The sequence below is a fragment of the Podarcis erhardii genome, assembly GCF_964252035.2.
Source record: "Podarcis erhardii genome assembly, chromosome: 2".
Taxonomy (NCBI): Eukaryota; Metazoa; Chordata; class Lepidosauria; order Squamata; family Lacertidae; genus Podarcis; species Podarcis erhardii.
The window spans coordinates 32234916-32247345 of NC_138498.1; the positions used below are offsets into that span (position 1 = coordinate 32234916).

Consider the following 12430-nt stretch of genomic DNA (forward strand, 5'->3'; position numbering starts at 1 on the left):
AATATAGCGGGACAGCTTTGTCGAGGGTTAAAGGAAGGGACTTCTGGAGAGCTCCGTTGGTTAGAACGTGGTGCAAGGCAAGGTCTCAGGTTCAGTCCCCATATGGGACAGCTATACATTTCTGCACTGCAGGGTGGGGGATTGGACTAGTTGATCCTTGGTGTCCCTTCCAACTCTACAGTTCTATGATTCTGCAACTGTTAAAAGGGGAGCAGCGTCCTCTCCCGAGAGGTCAGAGATCCACTTGGACGCCAAGTATATAGTCAACTTTGGCACAATTTCTAGCGAGCCTGTTAGAATATGCCACGCACCACCCAGTTTGCCTTGCTGGCTTGCTAGTCTGTGGTAAGGTTGCCATATTTCATAAGGTAAAAAAACAGGACACCCCGAAAGACATCAAGTCTGCCTTTGTAATGTCCTGGGAAATCTGGACGTATAGCAGCCCTTGTCTCTGGACACACAGGGTAATCCTTGACCAGATAACCATACACACACATGTGTCAGTCAAGGACCTCCTTAGCTACTTCTTAAGAGCAACACAATTTTTCCTCCCTTCCCAAGAGCAAACAGTATCAGGTATGATTTCCAACTCCCCTTTGATCAGCAGTGGCTGCAGCAAAACGAGATGACCCCAAATTACTCTGCCAAATGAAGAATGCTTGAAGGTAACCAGGAGTGGTTTCCAGGTGGAAGGGCTGTGAGTTCAGTTCATTCTGGTACCCAAAATTAATTCCCTGGATCTGAATTAATGCTACACTGACTCCACTTGGTGGATCTTGTGGGTTCCCGTTAAACCACCACCACCACCAAGCACATCCTGCAAGCCTGAGGTCTGACCAGCCCTGAAATAGATAGTGCCTTGTTTTCTAGTCCACAGTTCATGGGCATAGCCAAGGGGGGTCAGCTGTCCCCTATGATCAATAAAAATATTTAACTAACTAAGGTTCTGCCCCCCCCCAACAAAAATCCTGGCTATGCCCATGCCACAGTTTTTTTATGCCCTTTGCTTTGAAAACCCAAACAGGAGAATTGCATCAGTTGCACAGGGAACCTCTGGATTTTTGGAAGAGAAAGTGTGGGGCAGTAGTAGTTGGAGAACACTGCATGGATGAGGGGGAATGAAAGGAGGCACAAAGGGGTTCACAAGTCACATTAAGCCAAGGCATGGAAGGGGCCACTGAGAAAGGGGGCACGTATACCCACCATGGAGTTGTGCTTATGGCTAGGCGTGTGTGTGTGTGTGTACCATAGCTGCCAACTTTTTTCTTGCAAGGAATCCTATTCAGAATAAGGGAATTTCCCTTTAAAAAATGGAAAAGTTGACAGCTATGGTGTGTACACATATATACATCTACACAGTACATACAGTTCCTCTTCTGCCCTGCTTCTCCTCCTCCTCCATGCTAGTATCACATCACAGGGCTATGTTCTTGTCTCCTGCCCACAGCCTCCTGCAGACACCCAGCCACACAATCAGTCACGTAACACCTAGCAGAACTTGAACCTAATTAATACTAATGGCAATCTGCTATGTGTGCAGGAGAAAAGGTGGCAGAGGGGAGAGTGTGTGTGCCTGTTGAATGGACAAACACATGCCCCGTGTGAACTATAACCCAAAGGTGAAAAAAACAATTCCGGAGACGACAGCCAATTGGTTAAAAAAATCCTTTTTACTTTATGTATGACTGGGATAGCTCAGTTGGTTAGAGCAGGAGACTCTTATGCTCTGGGTGGTGGGTTCGACCCACATGTTGGGCAAAAAGATACCTGCATGGAAATTCTGTTTCTTCCTTAGAATCATAGAGTTCGAAGGGACCACAAGGGTTATCTAGTCCATGACCCTTTTGGTCCCTTTGAACTCTGATTCTAAGGAAGAAACAGAATTGGAACGGCCACTTTTACAATATATAAGGACCCGAGGCACAGGGATGTTTGTTTTAATGTGTTACGCACTGTATTGCAAAATCACAAAACATCCATATGAAAATCTCTGGTTAATGTGACACACTGCTAAACAAAAAACAGACCTGTAAGCCCAGCAGGTTCAATGAATACTGAATTTAAGCATGGTTATACCCATCTCTGCAAAAGTGGGGTGAACATTGGAGCACAAGGCGTAAGGGAAAGTAATACTGTACAGTATACTGGTCCAGTTACCCATTCAGGCAAATCTGTCCTAAACGCTTGGCATGTGCGGTATAATCCTACATTGGTAACTTGGGGAAGTTAGGAAGGATAAGTAGGATTTTCCCCTACAGATGCTGTTGTTGTTCAAATAGGAGGTGTTAAAAATGGTGACCAGTGTATAAATGAACTTCTAAAGATTTATATTTAGGAATGGATTGGTTCAGAGTCCACCCTACCCTGCTTGGGATTACTGTTAACGTTACTGCTGTAAACACACGATCTCATGCAAAACTCACTAAATTGCCTATAGCAAGAGTAGTGTGTGGCACTCACCAAGGCAGGATAATTGCAGGACACCAGATATTAAAATCCCAAGCAAGCCTGACTTTTGCCTTTCTCTTGCTACGATGGACAGTGTTGGGTTAACTCCCTTGCCTTGGATACATTGCTGGTGAGGACAGAATTGCAGCCTGTGGGGATCTGGCTCCTCCAGTGTCACTAGTGAGGCAGGATAGGAACCAAAAAGAGACTTGTAGCAGCAATCATGGCAGCCTCTTAGTGTGTGCACGAGGAGTAGAAATCGCTTCCCATTGGCTTTCAGGGTTAGTTCTGACCTCTGATCCTTATGTACAAGCCCAGAACAGCAGTGGAGTTTAGGTAACAGCCCCGCTTCTTGCTAGATTCAGTTTCCCTTGTTTGAGTGTGACAACATGTACAGCAAATTCTTGGAAAAGCTGCATGGGAGCAGACAGTCTCCCTTTAATTAACCTCTTGGTTCTATGTCATGGAATGGAGCATTGAGATGACCTTTCTTAAAATGCCTTGCAGGAATCTCCCCTCCTTGCTGCATGATACAGTGGTACCTCGGGTTAAGAACTTAATTTGTTCCGGAGGTCCGTTCTTAACCTGAAACTGTTCTTAACCTGAAGCACCACTTTAGCTAATGGGGCCTCCGCTGTCGCTGTGCTGCTGCCACGCGATTTCTGTTCTCATCCTGAAGCAAAGTTCTTAACCCGAGGTACTATTTCTGGGTTAGCGGAGTCTGTAACCTGAAGCATCTGTTACCCGAGGTACCACTGTACAGTCCTCAGCTCCAACCCCATCCCAGTATGGTCCCATCAGGTGGAACTGACAGCACATTTTGTGACTATTTCTGCTTCTATCCAAAGAGGTGGATTTAAGGGAGTGTGACTGGTTCAGTTGCACTGGGCGCAGAGCCTTGGGGACACCGCAGGGGGGGGGGCGCTGCAACTATGATGTAGAATGGAATGTGAGAGGAGGGGGTGCCGCTGAAATTTGAGACCCCCAAATCTATCCACCTACACCCTTCCAAAATGCAGTAGCAGAAGCAAATTACCAGTAGCAAATTCTTGTAATGTGATCTTGATTTATGCACTTAAAAGCAATCCAGCTCTTAATGAGAAACCTGCAATTCTTCAAGGATCACTTGTGTAAATTATGCAGAGATGCAAATATTTCAACATGATGTGAACCCAGAAATATGTTAGTTTTTTAAAAAAAGTGATACTGTGTGCCAGTTTTTAGGGAATTTTAAATATTTGGTGGCAGAAACACATGACACAGAGAACAGTGTGTACAAAGGTCTTGAAGGGCATTTATGGGATAGGACAGGAGATATACAGAGCACAGACTTCCTTGCCTCTGGCTGCCGAAAACCCCATTTACGTTTTCACAACGTTTTCACAAAGTACTGTCCGCACATTTTCACCCCCCCCCCAATAATGCTGATGACTAGAAACTTCGGTGTTGCTTTTTTAAAGTAAACCTGAAATTATTGGAAAAAGAAAGATGTCTTGACACCCCAGATTCCATTGCAATTGCAGTTATGAAGATTTTCAAATGCACATGCCCTTCCCAGACTCATTCACCTAATACTGCCTTTCACTCAGTGTGTTAAGACATCCCCATTACCTATCCCCTCCCAACAGTCCTGACCTATTGGATTTTTGAGACCCGATGTGACAATCTCCCATACTCTTTGTCCACTTTACCTTTAGCACATATTTTTCTTGCCCTGTGTATCAAATCCTCTGCTGCTTGGGGCCCAGAATAGATGTTTTTCACTGTTTGGCTGTGAACACAGTGAAGAGTCTATTCTCTGTGTGCCACAAAATGCCCTGGGTGTAATTGGAGGACAGTGTATCATGATACCACCCATTCATTTGTCTGATATAATTCAGCTCCTCATGTAGCATGGATGATATGAAAATCCTAATTTCTGATCCCCCATCTGGCATAAGTCTCAATATAAGACTCTGGGAAACATATCTCGTTAGATATGTTTGTTAAGCTTGTTAGAGTGTTTCAGCTTTGTGCTTGGTTGGCGGCTGGTGCTTAATTTGTAAAATGATGGCCAGAGTTCAGCCCTATCTGGAAGCCAGGCCCTCTAACCAGGAAAACTTATTCTGTAGCCACCAATGAAAACAGAGGGACAGGCTAGACTTGTTGAGTTTGTGCATGCTCAAGAGGCATGGACTCTTCTCTTTGGATAACCAGAACAAGAAAAAAAGAAAGAAAAAAGGAACCCCAACCCCTACTAGTGCAGTATTTGGGAGACTCCGTACACACAGCCCTGCCAGTTTGAGTGAGTTGATTGCATCTTGGGCTGGATTTGGCTGTGTGATTGCTTCACAGAATGCTCAAATCACAACTGGGGGAAAAGTCTCCTGGTGTTCTACTGCTGCATCATAAACGCTTTGTAGTTGGACTGCAATAGTAGAGTAAAATCTCAGCTTGCATTGAAAAATTATGACTGGAGAGTCTAGAGAACCTATTGCACCATTGTTTCACTGCTTGGTGAAAAGATTGAACAGATTCACTCAATCCGCATAAGGGCACCCATCTCCAGTTGTGTGATTTGGACCTCAGATTCCAGGATCCATGACTAGCTTCTCTAGCAGAACCTATGGCTTGACAAAAACAGGTTCCAACTCAAATTAAGTAGCAAATCTGGTTCTTCTGTTGTGTCTAGCTGTGGATGTCACCTACTTATTTGGGGGTGTTATATACTTCTTGATATAGACCACTGGTGTCAGGTGGATGTGTTTTTACATGCTTTCAAGAGGCAACAATTTCTGGAAAACATTCTGGCAGGTCATTGCGTTAAGTTGCCAATACAAATGGATTGAAATCTGCCTTCATTCATTTGCAGCGTTTCTATTCTGCATTTTCCACAAGGAGGGGTCTACATAATTCTACCCTCCCAGGTTATCCTCGAAACAACCCTTTGAGCTAAGGTAGCTTCAGCTTGTGTGACTGACTCACCTGGCTGAGTGAGTGGGGATTGGAACCTGGATCTCTATCTCTTCCTTTCCTAGTCCAACCCTCTAACCACTACACCACACACTTGTCTATCAGATTCTGAAGGGAAAAATGTCTTCTGGGGCTGAGCCTGCAAGAGACGCAGTATGTAGTCTTTTGCACACCCTCTAGTTCTGCCTGCACATGTGCTTCTTGGCATCAGTGCTTGCCTGCTAAGTGGCAGACAGGTAGGCATTCTCGAGCGCTGCTCCTTGCACCACTAGGGCCATGGTGGTGGGTGAGTGAGTGCTGAGCTATGACCACTTGGTTCTGTGGGGATATTTGCAGTGATGGGAGGCCCTGAGCAGGGTCCTTTAGGTTCAGTCTCAGCCTCTCCACTGTGCCCTTTGTGCCTCTGCTCCGAGTTGGGCTGTGTCAACAGAGTGATTGCAAAGTATCCTGTTTGAACAAGTCTTACTCACTACCAGACCTTGCAAGTTGGGAAGTTGCCTGGTGCATCAGAATAACAACTGCTCCAATCTTGCCCCCTTCAGTTGGGGGTGTGTCTCGTCACCAGCCCCCAAGCAGACGGCAGCCACGGATGGGTCAAGTTGCATGCTGGGAGGATGAAGAGGATCCTTTGCCGCCTTTTCTGTGTCTTGCAGGCTCATGGTTTGGGTGTTTGCTTAGAAAAGGATTCAACAGTCACCTAACATGGACTCAATTGGTCTGTTCATGAGCAGACACAGATGTATCTATTTCAGAGGCACTGTGTCCAGATGTGCAATGGCAGCAGCAGCAGCAAGCCCCCTTGCCACTAGCCTCTTACCTTGGCAAAGCAGCAGCAAATCTTCCCATTGAGCCAGTGAGTTATCAATTCCATGTAGAGTTAGCAAAGCAAAGAGAAAATGGGCTGGAGATTAAATAAGGTAAAGGTAAAGCAACCCCTGACCATTAGGTCCAGTCGTGGCCGACTCTGGGGTTGCGGCGCTCATCTTGCTTTATTGGCCGAGGGAGCCGGGGTACAGCTTCCGGGTCATGTGGCCAGCATGACTAAGCCGCTTCTGGCGAACCAGAGCAGCGCAGGAAACGCCGTTTACCTTCCTGCTGGAGTGGTACCTATTTATCTACTTGCACTTTGACGTGCTTTCGAACTGCTAGGTGGGCAGGAGCAGGGACCGAGCAAGGGGAGCTCACCCCGTCATGGGGATTCAAACCGCTGACCTTCTGATCCTAGGCTCTGTGGTTTAACCCACAGCGCCACCCGCATCCCTGGAGATTAAATATTCAGCCTCAAAAAATGTGACAATGAGCCCAGGAAGCTACCAAAATAAGAAGAGCCACATAGACATCCTTCTGCAGTTCATATAGCTGGAGCAAATGCTCTTTGCAGGATACCTGGGCTGTAAAGCCTTTGGCCATGTCCTCCTTAAAAGGCTCTCCAGCAGCTGTGCTGGCCATTCACCATACTTAACAGGCTGCCAGTGGGAAGGCACAGTTGGCTCTTCAGAAGGCTGTGCCAGCTCTTCAGCCTGAGTTGATGGAATTTGAAAGAGATTACCTGCAACAGAGTACCAAGCCCTTCATCTACCCCACCTTGTACAGGGATTCACAAGTCCTGGCAGTCAGGTGATGAGCCTGTGGCTTTGCCCACATGGTTTGATTTCAAACCACACAGGCAAAAAACCTAGGTTACCCAATGTCATTATGGCATCAGGTGGCTGACAGAGGAGCAGCTCCACCTACCTGTCAAACTTGGCCTGCAGAGAATAAGGATCTGGCCCTCTGACCATATCCAGTTCCCCACCCTTGCCTTATTGCAATATATGTGAGACTAGAAGGGCGTTGATTTTGGCATTACAGGAAGTAGTAAATTGTGGCGGTAGTGACACATTTTTGCTTTGCCCTCTGTGTGGTTTACAGGTGTTGTTCTTGCACTGTGGGATGAAGTCAGAGATTCTGTGCTGTAAGACAGAAGATGGTTTTTCTCAGCAGATCCGTTTCTAGAGATCTAACTGGTGGCAGGCGTCTTTCATCTGAAAAGGCCACACAGCCTTTTTTGCAGCTGGCATGTCCTCTCATAGATCAAGGATGGCTAATCTTGGACCCTTTAGGTGTTGCTAAACTACAATTCCCCCCACCCCCAACCATGGGCCATGCCTGCTGGGGTTGATGGGTGTTGCTCTCTTTCTAGTATAAACTGCTGACCATCTCTCCCTTTAGCCACTTTCCTTTACAGCACGCAGTCTGTGTCCCTATGTGGGATAAAGTGACCAATGAGGCAGGAGTCAATGAGGCAGGCGGACTTTGCCTCCTCCATTTCAATCATGGGTGGGAAACTCCAGCTCCCATCAGCGTCAGTAAGCATGGACAGTGGTCAGGGGATGATGGGATTTGTAGTCCAGCAGCAGTTAGCCAAATAGGGAATGTCACCTGGCTGCCTGCATTTGCTATCTTGCCAAACTGTCCTTTGATCACTCTCATTTTATTCCTTTTTCTCCAGTTGGCTGCTGCTGTTTTCTTACCTCCCAAGGCCAGGAAGCGTCTCATCACATTTTACAATACAAGGTGCTGTGTGGGGATTATCATTAATACTGAGGAAGCTCTTTTCATTCCTCTGCCTCATAGTAGGGGTTCTGGATACTCATGGAGATGAGCTGTTGAAATCAAGAGCTCACCTATCCCTAAAGAGTCATTTTACATTAAAGTACCATTTTTTACATTAGAGTGTAAACACTTATAAAGTTGTCTGAAGTTTTCTTTGGCCTATTTGTATATTAAAACAGAAACAAACAAACCCCTGCACCCTCACATCTGAGTAATGTTGAAATGTCATCCTCTATAGCTGTTTCACAGCTAAATACAAGAAAAGTGCTGTGGAAATTGAATTACCTCGGCCGTTTGTGACATCAGAGTTGTCCCAGCTAATCAGATACTTCTCATCATCATCACTATGATTTAGTCTGTTATTTCTTTCTGCAGCCGAGGCTGATGATGGTGGGGACAGCAGAGGGTAATGAAGATCAAAATTAAGATGCAGAAACAGAGCCATGAGGCCTTTGGTCTGTGGGTGTGCGCACTCATAGGACCAAAATAGCGGGATAATGGCAGAGGTGCAAGTGGTTGATGGATCTAATGACTCTCCCCCTAAGACTGGCTGAAGCCACCTGATCCCTAGTGGGAAATGGGGTGTTAGTGGCAGAGCCAGCCTTACGTTGTTGGCATCGCATCAGTTCCTGCCTCAGACATGCCCTCCCCTGCCAAGCACTGAAGCCCCTGCTGCGTTGGATTGTAGCTTCAAGGTTTGTGCCATTAACGCACTAGGGGCTAATCCTTTTGTGTTTTAACAAGAGAGCAGCTTCCCCCTTCCTCCTCTCCCCACAGCCTCTCTCTTGAGCAATCAAGGGGTGGGGGGTGAAAGCGTATGTGTGTGTGAGCGAGTGAGCGAGTGGGGGGCGGGGAGGCAGGATCAGAGCAGCTTTGATGCTTGTTTGCTGAGAGAAGAGTCTGGAAGAGAGAATGTGCTGCATTACATTCCCAGCTTGGGTGATGCTGCAGCGCATTTTTCTTTCACCAGGCATAGGAATTTTTCTTTTCCCAGGCACAATTACTTTTTTTTTTACAGAAGCACTATTTCTTCTTCTTCTTCTTCTTCTTCTTCTTCTTCTTCTTCTTCTTCTTCTTCTTCTTCTTCTTCTTCTTCTCCTCCTCCTCCTCCTCCTCCTCCTCCTCCTCCTCCTCCTCCTCCTCCCCCTCCTCCTCCTCCTCCTCCCCCTCCTCCTCCTCCTCCTCCTCCTCCTCCTCCTCTTTTTCAAGAGACAATCCCACCCACCTCTTGGAATTCAAGAACCACTCATGCAGTCCTACTGCAAAAGCCTGAAGCATATGCACAGTTTGCAGCACAGAGATGAAAATATAAAATGATCAGAAACGGTGGTGTCTTTCCCATAGGTTGGCCATAGAACTGGCATTGTTCTGAAAGGAAGGACTAATGGTGTCTTCCTAGGTGCACTTATGTACAAGTAAGCACTATCGAACTTCAGAGTAAACAATCATAGGATTGGGCTGTACTTGAGCTTTAAACTAGTGTACAGTGAAATCCAGAGTCACAGAGCTATGATACTCTTCTGAATAAGGGAAATACATAAGCTTAACACAGCAGGCACCTGATAGTTCTGTCAATGGGATTATAGCATCCAACATGTAGGAAATATACCCACACTCGAACCATGTCTGCTTTGCACATTGTTTGAAGAACCACAAGTGTTTCCAGATGGAAGCTTACTGTTGCAAACTGATCATTCAGATATTGCAAACGGGTTACTGGCAGCAGGTTGTTGTTTTTAAAACTTGTCAGGTTTTTTCATGGAAAGGGTAAGTGTGGAGAAAAGACAAGGTGTGATTTTGATATCAACAATGTTCTCCAGATGCCAGGAAAACTCCCAAACATGAGTGCGTGAGGAACACCAATCCTACCAAAATAAAATCCACCTGGAAGCAGCCTCTGCTACCCAGAGGCGACAAAGAACAACAACATTAATGGAATTCAGTTGACAAATTTAAATGACTCACCTGGACCAGGTGGCATTCACTGAATAATTATTTAAAAACTCAAAATGTGAAGTTGTTCATCTTCAAGGTAATTCTAAACCAAAATGACCCTCATACCACAGGGTTAATAGCTAGTGGAATGCTAATTTCTAAGAAGGATCTTTTAGGGTACACTCTCAGGAAATTACATTTCTATCAGCCTAGCTATCTGACCCAGGCAAATTGGTGGAAGCAGCATTATTAAAGCTAGAACTATTAAACATGTAGCCTTGGAAGAAACAGAATTAAATCAAGCTTTAATCATTGGGTTGGGAAGTCAACAAAGATATAGACGTGTGAATTGGTTGATATTATGGAGATTTTTAAAGCTTTTGACTATTAAAAGGTTCCTAAACAGCAAAACATGGTAATATTCAATGTAAAAGCAAAATGATGCCCACTGGAACAAAAATATAATAAAAATCCTAAATTCCCCAGCTGATGGTGAATTGGCTGTAACTCCTCAGGAAAAAGATATTGAGTTCACAGTAGGGAATTCATTGAAAATGTCAGCCCAGTGTGCTGTGGCAATAAACAGAATGTACAGTATTATGAATTATTATTAGGAAAGGGACAAAGAATAAAGCAGCAAATTTATTTATGGCATGTTCAGTTTTGATCTCTGCATCTGAAAGGGACGACCACAATACTAGGAAAGGTACAGAAAAAGGCAATTAAAACGATCATTTTCCTTAAATAGAAAGCGTAAAAAGATGAATGCATTTGGGTTTAGAAAAAAGGTGTCAAAAGTAAGAGGTGAAATTCTGTGTATAGAGACAGTGAATGGGGAGGCATTCTCTTCCTCATGATACTAGAACTCAGGATTCATCCAATGAATGTTGGGTGGCAGTAGAATCAGGACAGACAAATTAAGTAAAACACAATTAAGGATGGAATTAACAGTGAACAAGAGACCTGCAACACAATATTGCAGTGTATCTTCCCTCCTTAAAGCATGCACATTCTTCATTTGGTTGTTTTCTGTAGGAAGGTGCCCTCTTAGTTGTTGTTTTTAAAATGTGCTTCTGCAAAGCATGTAGATCCCCTGAGGATCCTGATACCTCCTTTTTGTTTCTCAGTATCTCTATTCTAGCTGTAATCCCGGCAGCACCCACCCGCTTAATTCACTATTAGAAGGAGCCATAAAGAATGCATAGCTGGCACTGAAAATAGCAGTCCTTCGTCTCATTATCATCTGCACTAATGTATAAAAATCCAAAATGTACAGCATTACTTTATCATGCTCCACTTCTCAACCCCACACCTTGCAAGTGGCAGCCAATTGAGTGGGAGGAGCAGGGAAACTGATGAGTGTGGTTTTATCGCACATTACACAGCCCCTGTATTATGGAAATTATAAGGGAGAATGGAGAAGATGCAGGGCTGCCACAGCATCATCCACATCCTCCCACCCTTAGTTATGGATTTTATTTAAGCTTTAGTTTTTCAAGCCAATTTATATATTCATGGAGAATGGGTCTATCCAGAACCACCCTTTCCTGGGACCTTAAGGTGAAGAGCAGGTAAATAACAATGGAGGGGGGCCCACCTTCACCATTCTGCCTGTGAGCTTTTGTGGAGCACTTTGAGATAAAATGTACAGTCGTACCTCATGTTACGTCTGCTTCATGTTACGTTCTTTCAGGTTACGTCCCGCGGCCACCCGGAAGTACCGGAAAGGGTTACTTCCAGGTTTCGCCGCTTGCGCAGAAGTGCAAAATGATGTCAAGCAGATGCACAGAAGCGGCAAATCGCAACCCGCGTGTGGTTGCGTTCTTTTCATGTTGCGAACGGGCCTCCAGAACGGATCCCATTCACCACCAGAGGTACCAGATGAGATGGACCACTGGTCTATCGAAGCAAAGCAATGCTTAAGATTCTTAGCAGGATTCAGACAGAACATTTCAGACTCCCTCCAATCCTTTCCCCAAGGCCATTTCCCCCTGTACTCTGGACCAGTTGTTCTGTTTGCTGCAGGGAGGTTCCTCTGGAAAGATGGGGCACTGCATTTTGAAGACTGCCTGCCCTGTGTTTTCAAAGGGATGTTTATACTGCTGTCCTTTCCAAGTTAATAAGCCCAGTGCACATTGTACACAGGCAGTAGCAGGACCAGAGAAAGAAAGGATGGCCTTGTTACCTGGATTTCCTCCAGGACAGCTGGGCTGGGGTTTTATTTACTGAATTGCCAGAAAGCCAAAGGCCAAGAAAGACCAACCCTGCAGGATGGGGCCAAGTGCATCTCTCATACTCATATCCAAGCAAACAAGGGAAGGTCCCTGCCCAGGTAGAGTCTCCAGGAGAGGGATGCTTCCCGTGCGTATTTCCTGCCACTGTATCAGTGGAAGTGCCATGGCTTCCAAGTCGTAGAGGAATCTCTGCTGCAACAACATATGCATTAAGCAGGCATCCATTCCTGGGCCCTTTTCTTCGAATTGTGAATAGTGCCAGCCAG

At 45.4% G+C, this 12430-nt stretch overlaps 2 protein-coding genes across 2 annotated transcripts in view; one reads left to right on the forward strand and one right to left on the reverse strand.

Moving 5' to 3' along the window:
• MCRIP1 (MAPK regulated corepressor interacting protein 1) overlaps positions 1 to 12430 on the reverse strand; it is a 79693-nt gene that overhangs the window by 16447 nt on the left and 50816 nt on the right. The window lies entirely within an intron of this gene.
• GCGR (glucagon receptor) overlaps positions 1 to 12430 on the forward strand; it is a 43392-nt gene that overhangs the window by 549 nt on the left and 30413 nt on the right. The window lies entirely within an intron of this gene.